This window comes from Peromyscus californicus, unplaced genomic scaffold (genome assembly GCF_007827085.1).
Source record: "Peromyscus californicus insignis strain IS unplaced genomic scaffold, ASM782708v3 Scaffold_5__1_contigs__length_169319896, whole genome shotgun sequence".
In the NCBI taxonomy this organism is placed as follows: domain Eukaryota; kingdom Metazoa; phylum Chordata; class Mammalia; order Rodentia; family Cricetidae; genus Peromyscus; species Peromyscus californicus.
In genome coordinates, this window is record NW_026294573.1 from 94,014,206 (window position 1) to 94,034,180 (window position 19,975).

Genomic DNA, 19,975 nt, shown 5'->3' on the forward strand with positions numbered 1-19,975 from the left:
GCGCTAAGCTACACAGAGAAACCCTGTCTCGAAAAACCAAAAAAAAAAAAAAGACCTTTCTAGAGCTCTTTGCCTATGTCATGGTTCTCCATAGTGGATGTTTTCCCTGGCTACCATGAGCAGATAAGCCAAACTCTGCATGATGAGAGATGTCATGTGGCTGACTTTGTCACTGAGAAATTTTGGATACCAGGGTATGTGTGTAGGCCTCTATGGTTTCCAGACTTGAATTTTAGAAATATTATATTTGTGCCAAGTTCACTATTTCACCAGTTTTGAATGCTAGTGGCTTTTTTTTAAAATTTATTTATTTATTATGTATACAGCATGTATGACTGCAGGCCAGAAGAGGGCACCAGATCTCATTACAGATAGTTGTGAGCCACCATGTGGTTGCTGGGAATTGAACTCAGGACCTCTGGAAGAGCAGTCAATGCTCTTAACCTCTGAGCCATCTCTCCAGCCCCGCTAGTAGCTTTTTATTTCTAGTTCAAGTTTCAAAAACAAACACAAAAAGCATAAGAGATTAAAACATTTTATTAATCATCCCAAAGTAGGTTATAAATTACAAATTCAGATCACGGTAATAATATTAAAAGTGTTTTCAGCAGTACCATAAACTATACCTTAAGACAAAAACCAAATAGTAAATGGTATGCTACACTGAAATCTCATGTTTAAAATATTACTTTGTCTAGAAAATTCACATACATGTTCATAGGCATACACATGTTGACAGAGCTACATGATTTGCATTTAACAAACTCATGAACTAGTTTTCATGCTTTGAATAAATTGCCAGGAGGCTGTAAGAGCTTAGAGTTTTTAAAGTGTATGACAGAATACCTTATATGACGAAGCTTTCCTATATACCCCCTTCTGTGAAGGTACTCATAAGTAGAAGTTTAGATGACTACATGGGCCCTCAGAGAAATTCTATTCGGTTGGGTCCAGGAATTATAGTGACAAATTCTAGCCTAGGTGAGAGGGTACAGAAACAAATTTCTCAGAAAATTTATATTTGCTTACTGGTCCTATATGAAAGGTCTCAACACCAAATTGGTCTGCTTGCCTATAATAAATTAGAATTAGTATTTTGCACTAAAGTGAAGTGACTTAAAACAGCATTACATACCCTGCTGAGTCCTGCCTAGCTTAGAAAAAAATACAAATGTGTAGGCAGATGATTGACATGAGTATATTCTCATTCTCCCTCTCTCTCTTCCCTCCTTCTCCCTTCCTCAATACAGGGTCTTACACGGTTCCAGGATGGATTGAAACTCACTATGTAGCCCAGGGTGGCCTTGAACATGGTGATCCTTCTGATCAGACTTCTGGTGCTTTGTACTGATCCAGGCATCACACATGCTGGGCAAGAAGACTCCACTAGCCCACATGTCTATCCAGGGTACGTAGTAAATGACTAAGCAATCCAAAGCTTTGGTTCTGTGAGTCATTGCACAGAGTGATGTTTGCAGGGACCACAGGCCATTTGTGGAAATCAGTCCTCTCTGTGCACCATATGGATCCTGGGATCCAACTCAAGTTGTCAATTTGGTGACAAGTGCTTTTACCCGCCAAGCCATCTCATCAGTGCCCCACCCCCATGTTATTTCTAAGCAACTTTTGGCATGCCACCTTCTGAGTAAGGCAGTATATCCTCACCTGCAATTTCTGTGTCCTAGTTAAATGATTTTGGACAAGAAAGAAACATTCCTCCTTAGCGTCTTTTGTCACCTCAGGCCTTCAGTGGGGATGGCAGGAACACCCCAAAGCACATGTCACTGAGACACTGGAGTGACGTGTCATGGAGGCCACACTAAGAACTCATCTCAGAACTGCAGACAGCAGCAGACTAGAAGTCACAGAATGCTTGGATCTCGGCCTCAGCTCTTTTGCTCAGCTCACTCCTTCCTGGGATTACTCAGTGGCTGAGAAAATGAGGGCTAGAGTGAATGTTTCACTGAGTACACAGGGGCCACATTTCAGGGTCTACAGCTAGGGAATCTGGGGAACCTGCTTTCTAACTGCTCAGCTATTCATAGGGACGCCCAGTTGTGGTTACGAGCATTTTATCTTGGTGGCCAGAGGTCAATAACTGCAGCCAAGAGCACGGCATGTGCCCCATGCTTGGAGAAGTAGCTAGATGTTGCAAACTGAGAAAGCATTGCTTCTCAGGGTCTCTCTGCAGATAACCTTGGTTACATAAGTACCAACAAGTTACTACACAAGGTGTCTTCAAGCAAGCCAGGCAATGGGACCAGAAAGTAGTCATATAGGAGAAGGACACTTGGCATATTCAGGGAGGAAAGGAAAAGTGATCTGAGAAGGTACAGGTGGTGGGCACACCTAACCCAAGGTCTCTGGACACTCAGCAGAGTTCAAAGGTTAAGAAGCACAGGTGTCACTGTGAGTGAATCATGGGATCATTTTGAGATGCAGGCCTCACCTTCGAGTTTGGGAGAAAGGCTTTCATTTTCTGCAAGATAGGATGGAACTTAAATACTAATGCCAAACCAGAGGGAAGACAAGAAATTTAGCTGTCCTCTGTGTAGGGAGGAATATAGAACCTCTGACCACAGGCCGAGACTGCCTGTATTCTGGATACTTCCAGACCTTGAACTCCAAAGATGGACACAGGTGAGGTAACTTGAATAGGAGTAGGTGAGATGCTTAGAAAGCATCCCTAAGCAGCAGAGAGTAGAGAATCTCTTCTCCCAGGCAGCATTAACTGTGCCAGACTGCCCTGCATATCTCACTTAGAGCACATCACTTAAGTACAGGTACAGAGATGGGTGCAGCTAGCCCAACCTACTCACGAGTGCATAATGAGAAGAAAAAGGAGATCAAGGGGTCCAGCAGGTGTAGCACTTGGTAGTAGGGAAGTCTGAGTCCTTGCACTATTACACTCAGCAGAAGGAAAATCTAGAGATGGATATAGGTTTTAAAAGCAGTGATTTGGAATGAGGAAGAGTTATCAGGTTCACATTAACCCTCCATTATGGAAACCTGAAGTAATATTGGATAGAAGAACAGTCATATCTTTATGCTAGATTAATTCAGAGTGTAGGCTATCGATTAAAGAAACAGGGCTATGGTTCATACATAAATAAATGGTATATTAGAAAACTCAGAGGTATATCTACTAGTATTTAGTGTCAACATTCAAATTAAGGGTAGAAGAGTTACAAGTTCAGAACATAGAAAAATAACCATGAATAACTCCTATATTTAAGTCTAACAGCGATTGAGAATGAAATGAGCAAAGTAAGCTCTGTGAAATCACAACTTTTGGGCAGCATGACTGAGTGACTTATCAAGAACTACTGCAGGTCAGTGACCATGTTCCTATGACGTCAGACATTTAAGCATCACATAGGCATCAACTTCTCACTTCAAATATGAAGAAAAGAGGATACATCTTGACAAGACTTGAAATGGGCTCTCATCTTCCTTTATAAATCGCCCTGTGCTTTAAGTCAACTGTGGATCGCATTGCTTGTAAAATGAGTCTGCCACTGTCTTTCTCTGTGTGACACAAAGTCTAATCACTCATAAAATACTAACTCATATTCCACAACCTTAAAGGGGCACTAACACAGCAGCTTAAGTCCTGAGGGCTGGCAGGAAGGACTTATTCCTAATAAATGTACCCTTCCTTAGCTTTGTCTCATGAGCTCACTTTCCAGTATAAACATTATTTAATGTTTTAAGAATCATGGAATACATCACAATGCACATGAGCTCTCCAGAAGGTGGGGGAGACTCCCTTAACAGAAAATTGGACATGACAAGGGAGAGGCAGGCATTTGCTCATTCATCTCTGCCTGACCACCAGAACCCAGTGTTTTACCTGGTGTATAAACGCCTCAGTAAATGCTGAATGGCAGAGCTGATTAGATGGCCCACCAGTTAGAACATTTCTGTCTTCAAACTTTTCACTTATCTTCTTTGGCTCACACATGTTTTAAACAGTTACCCGCCTTCTTTTTGGGAAATGTCCCTCCTTAACTTTGTATTCTCAGTACAGCTGGATAACCTCATCCCACTCAGAAATAGGCCAGATCCCATTGGGCTGCACATTTGGGGGCGAGCTCTTCCAGTCCCATGTCTTGACAGGAATCGTCCAGGTCTTACCATAGTTGGCTTCAACGTAGTCAACTGTTTCACAGGGCACATGGACTTTCATGTCTACAAACTCGGTCCACCACAGTGTGAACTTGGTAAACAGGTACCTACAGGAAAACAAGGACAAGCAGGAGCATCAGGCCATGTACCTCAACTGCCAGGCCTTCCTAGTGAGGGACAGCCCTTTCCTGTCAAGTAGATTTGGAGAGAGAGTTGGCATTTATTCTTTATCTGCTCAGCACCCCTTTCTTCTTTTAGGGTTTACACCCTGGTCTTGCTCTTCTATTCTGCGTCCATCTGAAGGAGAGCTAATCCCATCCATAAGCTCCAGTGGAGAAAAAAATACAAACCAACCAATCTAAACCTAACCCAGGCCTGGTTAGTAAGTTACGGGGAATGATTGCTTCAGAGATGGGAAGACACCAAAATTAGGCAAAATCAAAGCCAGCCCTGGGACTGTGTTGAGAAACCTGGGGAAATAAGTGTCACAACGTTTCCACAAGATCGAGGAAATGGTTATTTCCTTTTCTTGTACAATCTCGTGTTCCAAAGCAAATGGATTGATTCCTCCAGCATGCCCGAGGTTTTTCCTCTGCTCTATATGCGATAATAACTCTACTTTCTACTTCTCTTTAATCTCAAATTTTAAAGAACATTTCTAAACCTCTTGGGAAGGGAAGGAATGAGGATCAGGAGTTCAAGACCAGCTTCAGTCATATTGTGAATTCTGGGGCAGTCTAGTCTACTAAGACTCTGTCTCAAAAAATAAAATATTGAAATAGAACCTTCCATAAACTCTATAACAAAGGAAAGTAAAAAGCAGCAGGCCTGTTTACAGTTACATAGCTCTATATTCTGTGTTGGATTCTCAATGAGAAATTTTTTCATCATAACTCGGAAGAACTTTCAGTATTTAATGAGGAAATGGCAATAATAGGGATCAAGAGTTTAATATACTAGAGAATTACAGAGAGAGTAGAGAACTGGGGAAAAGGGATCTGATTGTATTTGATTAACATGTTTTACCACCAAGTGAACCCCAAGAATGGATTTTGCTCCTGAATATCTTGTTTTACCACAAAGCAAACATGAAACCACACATGAAAGTGTATCTGAATATTCTAAAAAAGCCAACAAGTCCGATACAAAAGGCAGTGGGTACTGGCAGTTAGTGGACAGTCCCAGCTGGCATCTATGAAAAGACAGCCACAGAAAACCTCATAGCTGAGACACAAACCAGGCACTGCTTCGACACACCATCTGCTGGTCTCAGTTTTACCCTGCACTTCAAGTACACAGAATGACTTATTTTGTCATGAGAAATAGCCATCCTTCATCAGTATCCACGCCCCACAATCACCTGCTGGTCAGCAGAATGTCCACCTGCCCCATACTATCAGGTTGACACTATGAACCCGAATTGAGGCAGACACCATCTCCCTAGTAACAGCAACCAGAAAGCATCTGCCTTAATATTAGCCTTTAGTCTCATCAAAAAGCTGAGAGCGGAAAAACAACAGCTTCAGGATACACGTGGTAGAATACTACAGGCTACAAAAGAATGCTTGGAACAGTGAAGGAGAATCTAAGAGCAAACCCCAAACACTTAAACTAGAGAAACAATATGAAAACGATACAAAAACAATGCAACTCTAATGTTGTCCCTAACCAAATCCCTAGACACTCTGATTCTCATATCTCTACTCATTTTCAATCTATTCTACAGAAGAGTATCTTGGCTTCCCAGGAGAACAGGAAAGATAATCACAAAATGTGATAAGTAATTGTAAAGTCAGACCATGCAGAGGAAGGAGGCAGCAAGTCACACACAACAGCACATGCTTGGACTTTGCCTGGGTTACAAGTAAATAATGACTGATACTAAATCTCTCAGTGTTGCCTGGATTAAAAGCTATGATTCAATCTGGCAGAACAGTCTGTACTTTAAAGCCTTGGGAAGATATCCAAAATCTGAACAGATTTAATTAGAGTAAGGCACCCTAAATTAGGATACAAATTTAAGAGATCTTACTATGGTAAAAAATTCTCCCATCTGTTTTCTAACTTGGACCACTTCACTTCATTCCACTTTGGCTAAAACAGCAGTTACAACACTTGCTAGCTTGAACAGTGAACTAGAGTAGGATAGTTTTATTTTCTTCCCCAAATCTGAAAGCCAATAAAGCCACTTTGGGGTGGTTAGAATAATTTTGTCAGCTTAGTTGTACAATCTTTGAACATAATTGCCAAATGAGAAGTATTCCCAGCACTCTAGAACAGTGTGTCTCCTGGTGCTAATAGAGGAGGCTAAGTGAGACAGAGGCCATCAACTACAACCGACCTGACCTTTCCAAATCTAAGTCTGCACCAAAAACTGCAGTCCCAAGAGCACAGCCGAAGACCCCCTGAATTCCTCATAAACACAGTTTATTCCCATTAGCACCTCACTTTTCCTGAACCTCCCATTTTATCTGATATTCCAGGGCCTAAACACTAGCATCCCGTTTAATAGGAGCAGTCAACACAGGCTGCTGCTTCTGATTGTAATGGAAATGTGGTGGTATTGTGTTCCCCAAAATGTGTGCACCCTAATAAACTTATCTGGAGTCAGAGAACAGAACAACCACTAGATACAGAGGACAGAAAATGGTGGCACTCACGCCTTTAATCCTAGCATTCCAGAGGCAGAAATTCTCTGGATCTCTGTGAGTTCAAGGCCACACTGGAAACAGCCAAGCATGGTGACTCTCGCCTTTAGTCCCAGGGAGTGATGGCAGAAAGCAGAAAGGTATATAAGGTGTGAGGACCAGAAACTAGAACCATTTTTGGCTGGCTTTCAAGAAGCAGTTCAGCTGAGATTCATTTTGATAAGGACTCAGAGGCTTCCAGTATGAGGAAACAGGATCAGCTGAGGAACTGGCAAGGTGAGGTAGCTGTGGCTTGTTCTGCTTCTCTGGTCTTCCAGCATTCACCCCAATACCTGGCTTCAGGTTTGATTTTATTAATAAAAACTTTTAAGATTCCTGCTACATGGAAAAGCTTCTGAGTTTCACCATTAAACATGAAGCTCCCTCAAGGTTTTCATTATCTTCCCTTCATCAAATCAAGGAAATCCCATATCCCTTTTAATTCAGTTTCCTGGAAGATCTTTGCTGATGGGGACTTAATGTTTTTATGTCATCAACTCAATCACCTCCTCCCCTCCCTCCTGTGGCAGCAGTGGAGTTGGAAAAGGAGGCTGTGCACAGGAAGTGCTCCCTTCACTCCGTTAGGTAGAGTCAGACTATGCACATGCCTTATGAAACTATTCTTTAGCATGTTTCCACCTGTGTTCACTGTGCCGTTTCCCTCTTAAAAATATGCCGGGGGACTCCATGTGCAGGCTTGCTGAGTCTCATGCAGTGAGTGACTCAGCTGCTCTCTTCCTGGTTTAGAAACAGGCTCTGTCCCCTGCAGGCAACTTATGTGTGTAGGTATGATGGACAGTTTACTCTTTGTAAACCATGTGGGTCTTGGTAACTCCTGGAAGGGGAAAGAAAGGGAAAAGGCTTTCTGGTTATTAGTGCAGTTTCTTGACTGGGTGTAGGCTATCTGTATCTTCCTGAATTGATTCTTTTTTGTAGTTTTCTGTACTTTTTACATCTCACATCGTACTGCAATGGCTATACATAGATCACCCACAGTATTTTTTTTATCATCAGTCCAACACAGTGAGAACTATAAAGGGTCATACATCTTGGGTATGGGGTATAAATATTATTTTTATTTATTTCATTTCCCCTATATACCTGATCAATCATGCTAAAGGTCTTTAGTTGTACAAATTTTAAAACTATTTATTTATCCATTTATTTTTTCAAGATAGGTTTCTTTATGTAGCCCTGACTGTCCTAGAACTAGCTCTGTAGACCAGGCTGGCCTAGATAAAATTAATTTTTAAACAAACCAGCATCTGGAATTGATCTTTTATACTATTTATTGTTTCATTAATTTCTTTTGACTTTTTACTTTAATTCCTCAGAAAACTTCCCTGATCATTTATACTTATCTCCATGTGAATCCTTAAGTTATACAAGTATTAAAAAATATTTATCTTTACGTGTATGTGTCTGTATGGATGTATATGCATGCGTGTGTGTGGGTGGCCACAGAATCTAGAAGGGGTCAGATCCCCTGTCGATGAAGTTATAGATGTTTGTGCTCCACCCAATCAGATGCTGGGAACTGAACTCATGTCCTTCTCTGGAAAAGCAGCAAGTGCCCTTAACTACCAGGCATCTCTCCAGACCTCAGTTTTAATGAGTATTTTTTTTCAAGGCAAGGCTATATATACATTTATACTTAGTTCTTTATATCCTGTAAGTTTCAGTATGTTGTATATAATTATCTCAGTACAAAGTATAATGTATTTTCTACTATAATTTCCCTTTGACTCATTATAATAAAGAATATTTAAAATTTTCCAGTTTCAAAGAATATTTTTAAATTGGCTTCTTCTTTGTCTCTTTTCTTTTCATGTGTGTGTGTGTGTGTGTGTGTGTGTGTGTGTGTGTGTGTGTATGTGTGTCTGAACTCTGGTCTTCTTGATTGCATGGTAAGTGCCTTAACCACTGGACCATTTCCCCAGTATCCCTTCTAGCTTCTTTAATATGTCTTTGTGCATAGATCTGTGAGGCCTAAACTTTCTAAGCCTTTCTGTATTTGTAAATGTCATTGTTTTCATCTCACTCCTGAGCATGACTTAATTACATGTGATGTGAAAAGGTGACAGTTTTTAGAAGACTCTGGTGCATCATCTTCTGGCCTGTGTGACTGCTAAGGCACACCTGGCGCTCTTTTGGTAAGCCTCAAACTTTCAGTCTTCCCGACTTAGCCTCCTAAGTGCTGGGATTACAGACAGGATCTACTACAATCAGTTACTAATCCTCTTTGTTTGTTTCATATTTTATTCTCATATTAATATACATAATAATGGGCCTCATTATGACATTTTTATACTTTTTATTGTCAAATTTGTGTATGTTTAACAATTTTGCTCTTATACACTCATCTAAGAATTAGACTCAACTCTTAAAAAACCAAAGTTACAGTATACTGCCTAGTATCTTTTTTAAAATTATCAGCTGAACTGTGGTGGTACACAACTTTAATCTCAGCACTTGAGAAGCAGAGGAAGGTTGATCTCCAGGTTCGAGGCCATCTTGGTCTACATAGTGAGTTCCAGGGCAGCCAGGGCTACATAGAGAAATCCTGTCTCAAAAAACTAAAAAACAAACACACCACCCCCAACAACAACAAAACCCCAAACCTAAAACAAACTATTAACACCTGTGGATATGTCTCTGTCTCTCAAATACTAACAAGTTAGCATGCTACAGAATTATGTTTAAATAACAAAATATGTAAGTTTCAAAAATAAAATTTTTACTTCACATACAAGTTTTATAGTAAAATCTTCTCTTTAGAAATCAAAGCTCACCGTAGAAGAAACTGCCTCTTCAAGTTTTCCCCTCATTCTTTCAACTTACACCTGCTGCTGTTGACTCGCTATCTGGAGATTCAATTAAGGAGATATGATATAATGGGTATGTTGCAAAATATGAAGGTAGAAATAGGGCAGGGAATGAGATCATTTTAGAAAAGCCAATACTTCAAATATACTCACTTAAAGAAATGACTCAATCTGCCTCTTAGCTTTGCAGCTGTAAGAACTGAGAGATAAACATATTTCCTGAGAGCTGTAACCATGGGAGCAGAGCATCAGTCTCTGAAGCTGGAAGTCCACCAGGGCCAACTCCACTCCTAAGTCTAACTTGGTGAGGGGCAGAATGACTGGAAGTAACCAGAATGAGTCTTTATTGTTCCAATTGTCCAAAGATGCTGGGCTGGATCAACTCATTCTCTGAGTGTCACCTGTCATCCTCACTAAACGGTAGAGAGCTGACTCAGTGTCAGGCAGCACTCAGGTCTCACTCAGCCTGCCAGTTTATCAAAACTGACTTTAATCTGTCACTTAGGACAGATACATTAGCAAAGTCCTCTAAAATCCATGAAAGAAAGACCTCAGGGAGGGGAGATCTATGGAAACTAGGAAGGACGAGAGATCATTTCTACAGAGATACTAAATCTTACAGTGAAGGCAACTCAATGCCTTTGATTCAGCAGAGCTGAGACATGTAATGATGGATGGCAGTCTGGAAACACTAGTGTCATTTCTACAACCCTGGACTAATCTCCAGGGTCAAAAGTCAGGAAGTCTATATGTAATGTGGTACTCAGGATTGACTCTTGGAACAGAAAGAGAACACAAGAAAAAAAAAAGCCTAGGAAGTATCAAGTATGGAGTTTCAACTTGATCTTTACTTTCTATAACATAAAAAACAACCAAGTGTCTAAAAGACAATCTAGATTACCTCAAAATAGGAAACTATTTTGTAAAAAGGACACCAAAGGTACTGAACGTAAAGACTGATACACAGAATTACATTAACACTAAGAGATTTCAGTGAGCAAGCTTCCATTAGGAGTGAAAAGAATAAAGGACAAATTGGAAGATGTTTTCTTTTTTTTGTTGTTGTTGTTTTCTTTCATTTTTCTTTATTAAGAAATATTCTACTCACTCAACATACTAGCCACAGATCACCCCTCCTCCTTCCTCCCTCCTCTTACCTCCTAGCTACTGGTGAAATTATTAAGGCCACTCCACATAGTTAAAAGGAGATTTATTTAATGGCGTAACTTACAAATTAAGAGATAGGTAGGTCGCGGGGTCTGGGGAAGGTGTATCTAAGTCCAGTGGTGTTCTCTGGAGCTCTGCTTGGCCCACCTATAACGTCCAGGGTCCCGGAACAGAGAGCGCTGGCCCATCCAGATCTCGGGTCTCCAGGCATCTCCCTTGGCCCCACCTTGTAGGCGTGACAGTTGCGGAAGTCTCAATGGGGGTTGGAACTTCCAGATCAAAGCTGGAATGGCTACCCACTACATCTCCCCCTTTTTGTCTAAATAAGAAAGTTCTAACCTAATACAAGACTATATACAAAGGAATGGTTATCAAATATTGTCCAGGAATAATGAGGGATAATGACCTAGACAAGATGGAACTACAACCAATGCAAACAATATCAAGCAAGAACCACATACTAAAATTCAGAGAAGTATAGAGCATAGGTAAATGGCATGTTACAAAGATCATTCCAAAAGTTGTCCTATCCTAAAGAACCTGAATCTAATGCTTAATATGTTCTATCTACTAAGTTGTAACTATAACTGCTAGTATTCAGTCCCATCAAAGACCTGAGAAGGAATATAATGGTACCTGAGAAATGGTAGATGGATGTAAGCAACTTTCGGGAATCTTGCAAGAGTAGACCGAGACAGCTGGCAGCCTGGACAGTCACCTAATATTTCTCAGCATTGTTGGTGCATTCAAATTGGCTACAGGCCTAAAGTATTTGACAGACCATTTTCAGAAGTAGGAATTCTGAAAGACCATCTTACCCTGTCTTGGCAGAGTACAGTGGTCGCTTTCCTTGTGTCCTGCTTGTCCAGAAAGGACAGCATTGCATTTGTACTGTCAGCCGTCGAGGCAAGGGCAGTTCTTTGCCCAGTAGGCCATTTTGTGCCAAGAAGACAAACTTCCAAATGAAAATGTCTTAGAAGCCCAACATTCTCTCGGGATCTGTGAAGAATTGTGTTGGGATTTTGATGGGGATTGCATTGAATTTGTAGATTGCTTTTGGTAAGATTGCCATTTTCACTATGTCGATTCTACCTATCCATGAGCATGGGAGGTCTTTCCATTTTCCGATATCTTCTTCAATTTCTTTCTTCAGAGACTTAAAGTTCTTATCATATAGGTCTTTCATTTGCTTAGTTAGTTACCCCAAGGTATTTTATATTATTTGTGGCTATTGTAAAGGGTGATGTTTCTCTGATTTCTTTCTCAGCCCCTTTTTCATTTGTATATAGGAGGGCTACTGATTTTTTTGAGTTAATCTTGTACCCTGCCACCTTACTGAAGGAGTTTATCAGCTGTAGGAGTTCCCTGGTAGAATTTTTGGGGTCACTTATGTATATTATCGTATCGTCTGCAAATAATGAAAGTTTGACTTCTTCCTTTCCAATTTGTATCCCCTTGATCTCCTTATGTTGTCTTATTGCTCGAGCCAGAACTTCAAGTACTATATTGAATAAGTATGGGGAGAGTGGACAGCCTTGTCTTGTTCCTGATTTTAGTGGAATCGTTTTGGGTTTCGCTCCATTTTATTTGATGTTGGCTGTCAGCTTACTGTAAATAGCCTTTATTATATTTAGGTATGTTCCTTGTATTCTTGATCTCTCTGGAACTTTTATCATGAAGGGGTGTTGGATTTTGTCAAAGGCTTTTTCAGCATCCAATGAGATGATCATGTGTTTTTTTTTTTTTTCAGTTTGTTTATATGGTGTATTATATTGACAGATTTTAGTATGTTGAACCATCCTTGCATCCATGGGATGAAGCCTACTTGGTCATGGTGGATAATTTTTTTGATGTGTCCCTGGATTCAGTTAGCCAGTATTTTATTGAGTATCTTTGCATCAATGTTCATGAGGGAGATTGGTCTGTAATTCTCTTTCTTTGTTGCATCTTTGTGTGGTTTGGTATCAGGGTAACTGTAGCCTCATAAAAAGAATTTGGTAGGGGGGCTGGAGAGATGGCTCAGTGGTTAAGAGCACTGACTACTCTTCCAGAGGTCAGGAGTTCAATTCCCAGCAACCACATGTTGGCTCACAACCACCTGTAATGAGATCTGTAAAGTGCCCTCTTCCGGCCTGCAAGGACACAGGCAGACAGAATATTGTATACATAATAAATAAACCTTAAAAAAAAAAGAATTTGGTAATGTTCCTTCTGTTTCTATGGTGTGGAACAATTTGAAGAGTATTGGTATTAGCTCTTCTTTGAAAATCTGGTAGAACTCTGCGTTGAAACCATCTGGTTCTTGGCTTTTTTTGGTTGGGAGATTTTAATGACTGTTTCTATTTCCTTAGGGGTTATTGGTCTATTTAAATAGTTTATCTGGTCTTGATTTAGCTTTGGTATGGGGTACCTATCCAGAAAATCATCCATTTCTTTCAGATTTTCCAATTTTGTGGAGTACAGGTTTTTGAAGTATGACCTGACGATTCTCTGGATTTCCTCATTGTCTGTTGTTATATCCCCCTTTTCATTTCTGATTTTGTTAATTTGGATCCTCTCTCTCTGCTTTTTTGGTTAATTTGGATAAGAGCTTATCTATCTTGTTGATTTTCTCAAAGAACCAACTCTTTGTTTCATTGATTCTTTGTATTGTTCTCTTTGTTTCTATTTTATTGATTTCAGCCCTCAATTTGATTATTTCCTGGTGTCTGTTTCTCCTGGGTGAGTTTGCTTCTTCTTGTTCTAGAGCTTTCAGTTGTGCTGTTAAGTCACTAGTGTGAGATTTCTCCAACTTCTTTATGTGGGCATTTAGAGCTATGAATTTTCCTCTTAGACTATTTTCATGGTGTCCCATAAGTTTGAGTATGTTGTATATTCGCTTTCATTGAATTCTAGGAAATCTTTAATTTCTTTCTTTATTTCTTCCTTGACTCATTGGTGATTCAATTGGGCATTATTCAGTTTCCATGAGATTCTAGGCTTTCTGTAATTTTTGTTGTTGTTGAAATCTAACTTTGAGCCATGGTGGTCTGATAAGACACAGGAGGTTATTTCAATTTTTTTGTATCTGTTGAGATTTGCTTTGTGACCAAGCATGTGGTTGATTTTGGAGAAGGTTCCATGGGGTGCTGAAAAGAAGGTATATTCTTTTGTGTTAGGGTGGAATATTCTGTAGATATCTATTAAGTCTATTTGAATCATAATGTCTGTTAGTTCCCTTATTTCTCTGTTAAGTTTCTGTCTGGCAGACCTGTCCATTGGTGAGAGTTGGGTGTTGAAGTCTCCCACTACTAGTGTATGGGGTTTGATGTGTGATTTAAGCTTTAGTAATGTTTTTTTTTTTTAATGAATGTTAGTGCCCTTGTATTTGGGGCATAAATATTCAGAATTGAGACTTCATCTTGTCAGATTTTCCCTGTGATAAATATGTAGTGTCCTTCTAGATGTCTTTCAATTGATTTTCGTTTGAAGTCTATTTTATTAGATATTAGGATAGCTACACCAGCTTGCTTCTTAAATCCATTTGATTGGAAAGTCTTTCCCAGCCTTTTATTCTGAGGTGGTGTCTGTCTTTGAAGTTGAGGTAGGTTTCCTGTAGGTAGCAAATGGATGGGTCTTGTTTTTGTACCCATTCTATTAGCCTATGTCTTTTTATAGGTGAATTGAGACCATTGATATTGATGGATATTAATGACCAGTTATCGTTAATTCCTGTTATTTTTTTGGTGATAGTGTTGTACGTTTCCCTTGTTTGGCATTTGTTGGTATGGGACTATCTATTGCCTGTGTTTTCATGGGTGTATCTAACTTCCTTAGGTTGGATTTTTCCTTCAAGTGCTTTCTGTAGGGCTGGATTTGTGGAGAGATATTGTTTAAATCTGGTTTTATCATGGAATATTTTGTTTACTCTGTCTATGTTGATGGAGAGTTTTGCTGGGTATAATAGTCTGGGTTGGCATCCATGGTCTTTTAGTATCTGCATAACATCTGTCCAGGACCTTCTGGCTTTTAGAATCTCCATTGAGAAGTCAGGTGTTATTCTTATGGGGCTGCCTTTATATGTTACTTGGCCTTTTTCCTTTGCAGCTCTTAATATTTTTTCTTTATTCTGTATGTTTAGTGGTTTGATTATTATGTGGCAAGGGGACTTTTTTTTTGGATCCAGTCTATTTGGTGTTCTGTAACCCTCCTGTATTTTTATAGGCATTTCCTTCTTTAGGTTGGAAAAGTTTTCTTCTATGATTTTGTTGAATATATTTTCTGTGCCCTTGAGTTGGTATTCTTCTCCTTCTTCTATCCCTATTATTCTTAGGTTTGGTCTCTTCATGGTGTCCCAAATTTCCTGGACATTTTGGGTCATGACTTTGTTGGCTTTAGTGTTTCCTTTGACTGATGAATCTATTTCTTCTACTGTATCTTCAACGCTAGAGATCCGCTCTTCCATCTCTTGCATTCTGTTGGTTATACTTGAATCTGTAGTTCCTGTTTGTTTACTCAGATTTTCCACTTCCAGCATTACCTCAGTTTGTGTCTTCTTTATTGACTCCATTTCAGTTTTGAAATCTTTAACTGTTTCCCTCACTTGTTTGCTTTCTCTTGGCTTTCAAGGGATTTACTGATTTCTTCCCTTTTTTTGTTTGACTTTTCCTCGATTTCTTTAAGGGAATTTTTCATTTCCTCTTTTAAGATCTCTAATATCTTCTTAAAGTCATTTTTATGGTAGATACCTTCTGTTTCTTCTGTGTTGGGATGTTCAGGTCTTGCTGATGTAGGTTCTGATGGAGCCATATTGGTTTTTATGTTATTGACTGTATTTTTGCACTGGCATCTACCCATCTCTTTCTCCACTTGGTGCAAGTGGTGTCTGTGTCTGAAGTAGCCTCTCTTGGTCTGATTGATACTCTTGATCCAGTGGGAGTTCTTGGTCTAGTCAATGCTGATGGACTTTATGTCTTAGGGAGCAGCTATTAGTCCAACTGGCGCTAGTGGGCTCTGTCTCAGGGAGTAGCTGCAGTCTTAGCATGTGGTAGATGGTGGTAATCTGACCTGTCTGCAGGAGGTCTGCCTGCCAGCTGGCCTCTTAGTCCAGTTGGGTGCTGGCAGGCTCTTTCTCAGGGAGCAGTTGCAGTGGGATTTGGGGGAGGTGTGGCTTGGGTTACAGGGTCTGATGGGGGATGGGGGTAGTCTGACCTATGTGCAGGAGGTCTGCCTGCCAACTGGCCTGAAACTGGAAATGCAGTGAGTGGTGGTGTAGGGGCACAGGGTTGTGCCCCTGGGTTCAAAGTCTAGGGGCTGGGGTATTCGAGTATGAGGATAAAGACTCACCTCTTAGTCCAGTCAGGTGCTGGCAGGCTCTGGAAGAAGATGTTTTCAATATATAGAAGCTACAGTTTGTGAGAAAGGGACTGATACCTCAAACAGAGGAAAACCAGTAAGATATTTAATAGGTTCCTCACAAAACAGAGCATCTAAATGGTCAATAAATATGAAAAAGTAGAAATTAAATCTACAGTATGGTAACAACATGTACTTAACCAAAACAGTTAAAAAAAATCAATGAGAATATCTGGTGCTGACAAGAATATGCAGGAAATGGGAAGTCTTATAACACAGTGATGGCAGTGTAGAGTACAGTGGAGAACAATCCCCAAGTAAGATCCTTAAGGTGAAATGTCTTATTCCTATGACCAAGCAACCCCTTTTAAGCATATATGTGCTAAAGAAAACCAGTGCTGTATGTATGCAACTCAACACCAAGACCTTGGCAACTACCGTACATCAGCACTCCTTGGCATCACCTCTATACTTCAATTCATTACAGGTCTCTTTTTTAGGATCCACTCAAGATAACTCACTAACAATTTCCCACTCAACAGCATTCATTTAAACTGTGCTAGCTCAACCCTTACTTGGCACTCTCCCTACCCACTCTATGTTACATTTCATCCCTCTGTCAGTGTGAAGTATAAATCTGCAATCTTCCCTGTAATATCTGGTAGACTTCAACACACTAAAAAATTTGTTTCCTAATTGCTGCATGATACGGAACCTTGCTAATCAGAGTTCTAGGAATTAGAAAGAGTTGAAACTTATTATGTCCCAAGTCCTAAACCAGATGATTTTGCAGTATGTAATCTAAGCAGTGGTGCATTCTGGGAAGGGCGCGATATTATTTTCTCCTCATAGAGGAGAAATCTGAAGCTCAAAAACTCAGGGAGCACAAAATGCACATTTTAGACTTGAATCCAGGCCTAACAGATTTCCTGGAGCCACTATCCTAAAATCATACTCGAATCAGGTTTAGATATATAGTGGTTCTTAACCTTTCTAATCCTGTGACCCTTTAAAACAGTTCCTCATGCTGTGCTGACCCCAACCATGAAATTAATTTCATTGCTACTTCATACTTGAAATTTTGCTACTGTTATAAATTGTAATGTAAATATCTGATATGCACGATGACCTTAGGGGAACACTGTCAAAGGGTTATCTCACCTCTATAGGGCTTGTGACCCACAGGTTGAGAACCACTGATATAGAAGTTTCACCTAGTGCTTAACTAATATTTAAAACGATATAATCTAAAGCACTGTAATATTTCATGACTGAATTTTGAAGTGTAGACTAAATGTAGGGGGAGATATGTGCCTGGTAACACTAAAGAGTCTACAAATTTGGAATAGATACCAGTTAATAACTCTGGTATCTCATCAATAGCTGATCCTGTTTTATGATAGATATCTTGTATTAATTAGAAGCCATAGCAGGTGTGGGAGGTGGGGAGTGGGGGGCGGGGAAAGACTCAAAAAAACAATCAAGTTTCACAATGACCATAATTACAATGTGAAATTCAGTAACCTAACAATATCAGTTACTGCTGGTAACTATCAATAAAAATTTAATAACTTTTTGGGATGGCAGTCTGGCCATATTATAACCATATTAATTTATTTCTCCATCCATATTCATTAATTCAATAGCTACTAAGTGAGCTTGGGGCTTAGCTCTGGGGGAAACTACATAATAAATGGGACATAATTGCTTAATAGACATTAAACTTCTTTGTATGATATATAACATGTCCCTACTTCTTTGTGCTTTATTTTTTCACTAATGTATATTAGTTAATGTACATATTAACACAGTCCATGCATACAGCATGCACTAATCACATTTAGGCTCCCTTTCACACTATTAGTGTATAATCACTATTCCACATTTATGACAAATTATTTTTTTAGGTTAGAAATGTTATTTATTCATGAAAGTTTAATTTAGATTATTTTCTGAAAGTTTAAGTGTTTGCTTCAACTTAAAATCATGTCAAGGTTAGTTCTACTGCCACATAACTTCATCAGTTACAAGCAGATGCAAACAAATCTGCTTTTGTACAACAAAAAATAGAACATTATAGTTTTTAATGAAATTAATTGAAGCACAGTTGGTGGCTTAAGGCTCATCAGTAGCTCAAAAAATAATGGAAATGGGTTTTCACAATGCCAGTCATCAGCAGTATATTTAAAGGTCAGAAGTCATCTTCATACATATTATTTCTATGGTATCACTTAAGTCACTAGTTGTAATGACTTAAGAAACAAGTAATCCTCCTTTATAGTCCTGGAATATGGACTATCATATTCTAGACAGTGGCAAAAACTAAAGGCACTCCAAAATTTAAAGTGGATAAATGTGCAAGAATATTTTGCTCATTAAATATTTTCTTATGAAATGTAAACTATTGTATATTCTGTTTACTAAATTAGTTATTATATTATGTTTGTCAGTAAAATGGAGAAACAGGTGAAGAATAACTGCCTCAAAAGTTAAGTTGGAAAATTTTAAAATTAAAAATTGAAAAATCAGAATAGTAAAGCAATTACATAAATCTATCATTAGACTTTCTCCATATTCCTCCCAAGGCTACCTAACCAACTCTGCTATTTTAAACCATGATTCCTTGTTATGTTTTGACAAGAACCTCAACTATATATTGTACACAGTTCTGTAATTGTGCTTTTTGCTTACAGAATATGCTGTAACTATTTTATGGGCAAGATTATGATCACAATGAGAGCAGAAACTAAAATACATTTCTACCAGTATTCTTAGTATAGAGCAAAAATAAAGTAATAACTAAAAAATGAAATGAAATAATAAATTACATAGAGTTACATTGGATTGGAGTGTAGTCTACAAAGGATGAGTTAAAATTCCTTGAAGATCTATCCAAAGATGAAAGACATTACAAGGACCCAATACTACTAACCAAATAAATAAAAGATCACCTGTTATGGGACATTTGATCACAGTGTCAACCCCAAGTTTGTGTTAATTAAATAAAACCATGGGTCAAGAGATGACACTAGCAACTAGTTGACAGGAAGTAGCCATAGAGAGCTAGAGGGAGTCTGGAGAACTGATAGACACACACACAGGAAGTAGTAGGGAGGGACTTTGAGTCTGGTGGTCTTTTTGGCTGGGGACAGCAGAAGGGAAGTTCTCTTGGTGGGTCACTAGCTAAGGAGGAAGGTCAGCTGGTTGCTTCTCAGCATCTCTGAGCTAGCAAGTTTTCACCCCAGTATCTGACTCCTGAGACTTTATTGGTAAAATAGAATGATAGAGACATAGTTTGGCAGAGATGGGTCCAGCAGGATGCATAAGTCCTGCTGGACCGCAGCCTGAGCAGCAGGCAGTGATTGTGGAACCAGTCAGTAGCTGAAGCAGCAGCAGATTCAGGTGCAGCCACTGTGCCGATGCTTAAAACAATTCCCTTGGGGAGATAGCAGTAGCTGTATTATCTCAACAGTGTTTTCATGAAGGGAGGATTAAGAATATGAGAGTAAGCTTGGTGACACCAGCAGTATACAGAAAAGAAAAGTGGGCTCTTACTGGAAAGTAGGGAGAAGGTCTGTGAAATGCCATTTTCAAAGGACCGCACAGTCACAGCAATTGTCAACTCAGAGCAGCTGTGCTACTGGCACCAGGCTATATTAGTGAGGCCCACTCATTAGTCAGCTATGAACAGGGAAGGGAAATCACAGGGCCCAACCATTTAAAGAGTCTGGGTAATGGGGAGACATAGTATGCAGTTGTGTACCCATCAGAGAGTCCACCGGGTTCTCATTGGCATGGTCACACAGAGGGCCATAGGCCCTAGTTAAATCTCTG

General features: G+C 39.5%; 1 protein-coding gene across 9 annotated transcripts in view; it reads right to left on the reverse strand.

Moving 5' to 3' along the window:
- LOC128096343 (T-cell acute lymphocytic leukemia protein 2) overlaps positions 1-19,975 on the reverse strand; it is a 54,686-nt gene that overhangs the window by 26,210 nt on the left and 8,501 nt on the right. For 8 of the 9 annotated variants that reach the window (XR_008213617.1, XR_008213616.1, XR_008213620.1 and 5 more), the window contains exon 3: positions 4,138-4,235. The gene's annotated coding sequence lies outside the window, so the exon portion shown is untranslated. Of the gene's footprint in view, positions 1-4,137; positions 4,236-9,607; positions 9,680-19,975 lie in introns of all 9 variants that reach the window. The other variant, XR_008213622.1, reaches the window with a different exon arrangement.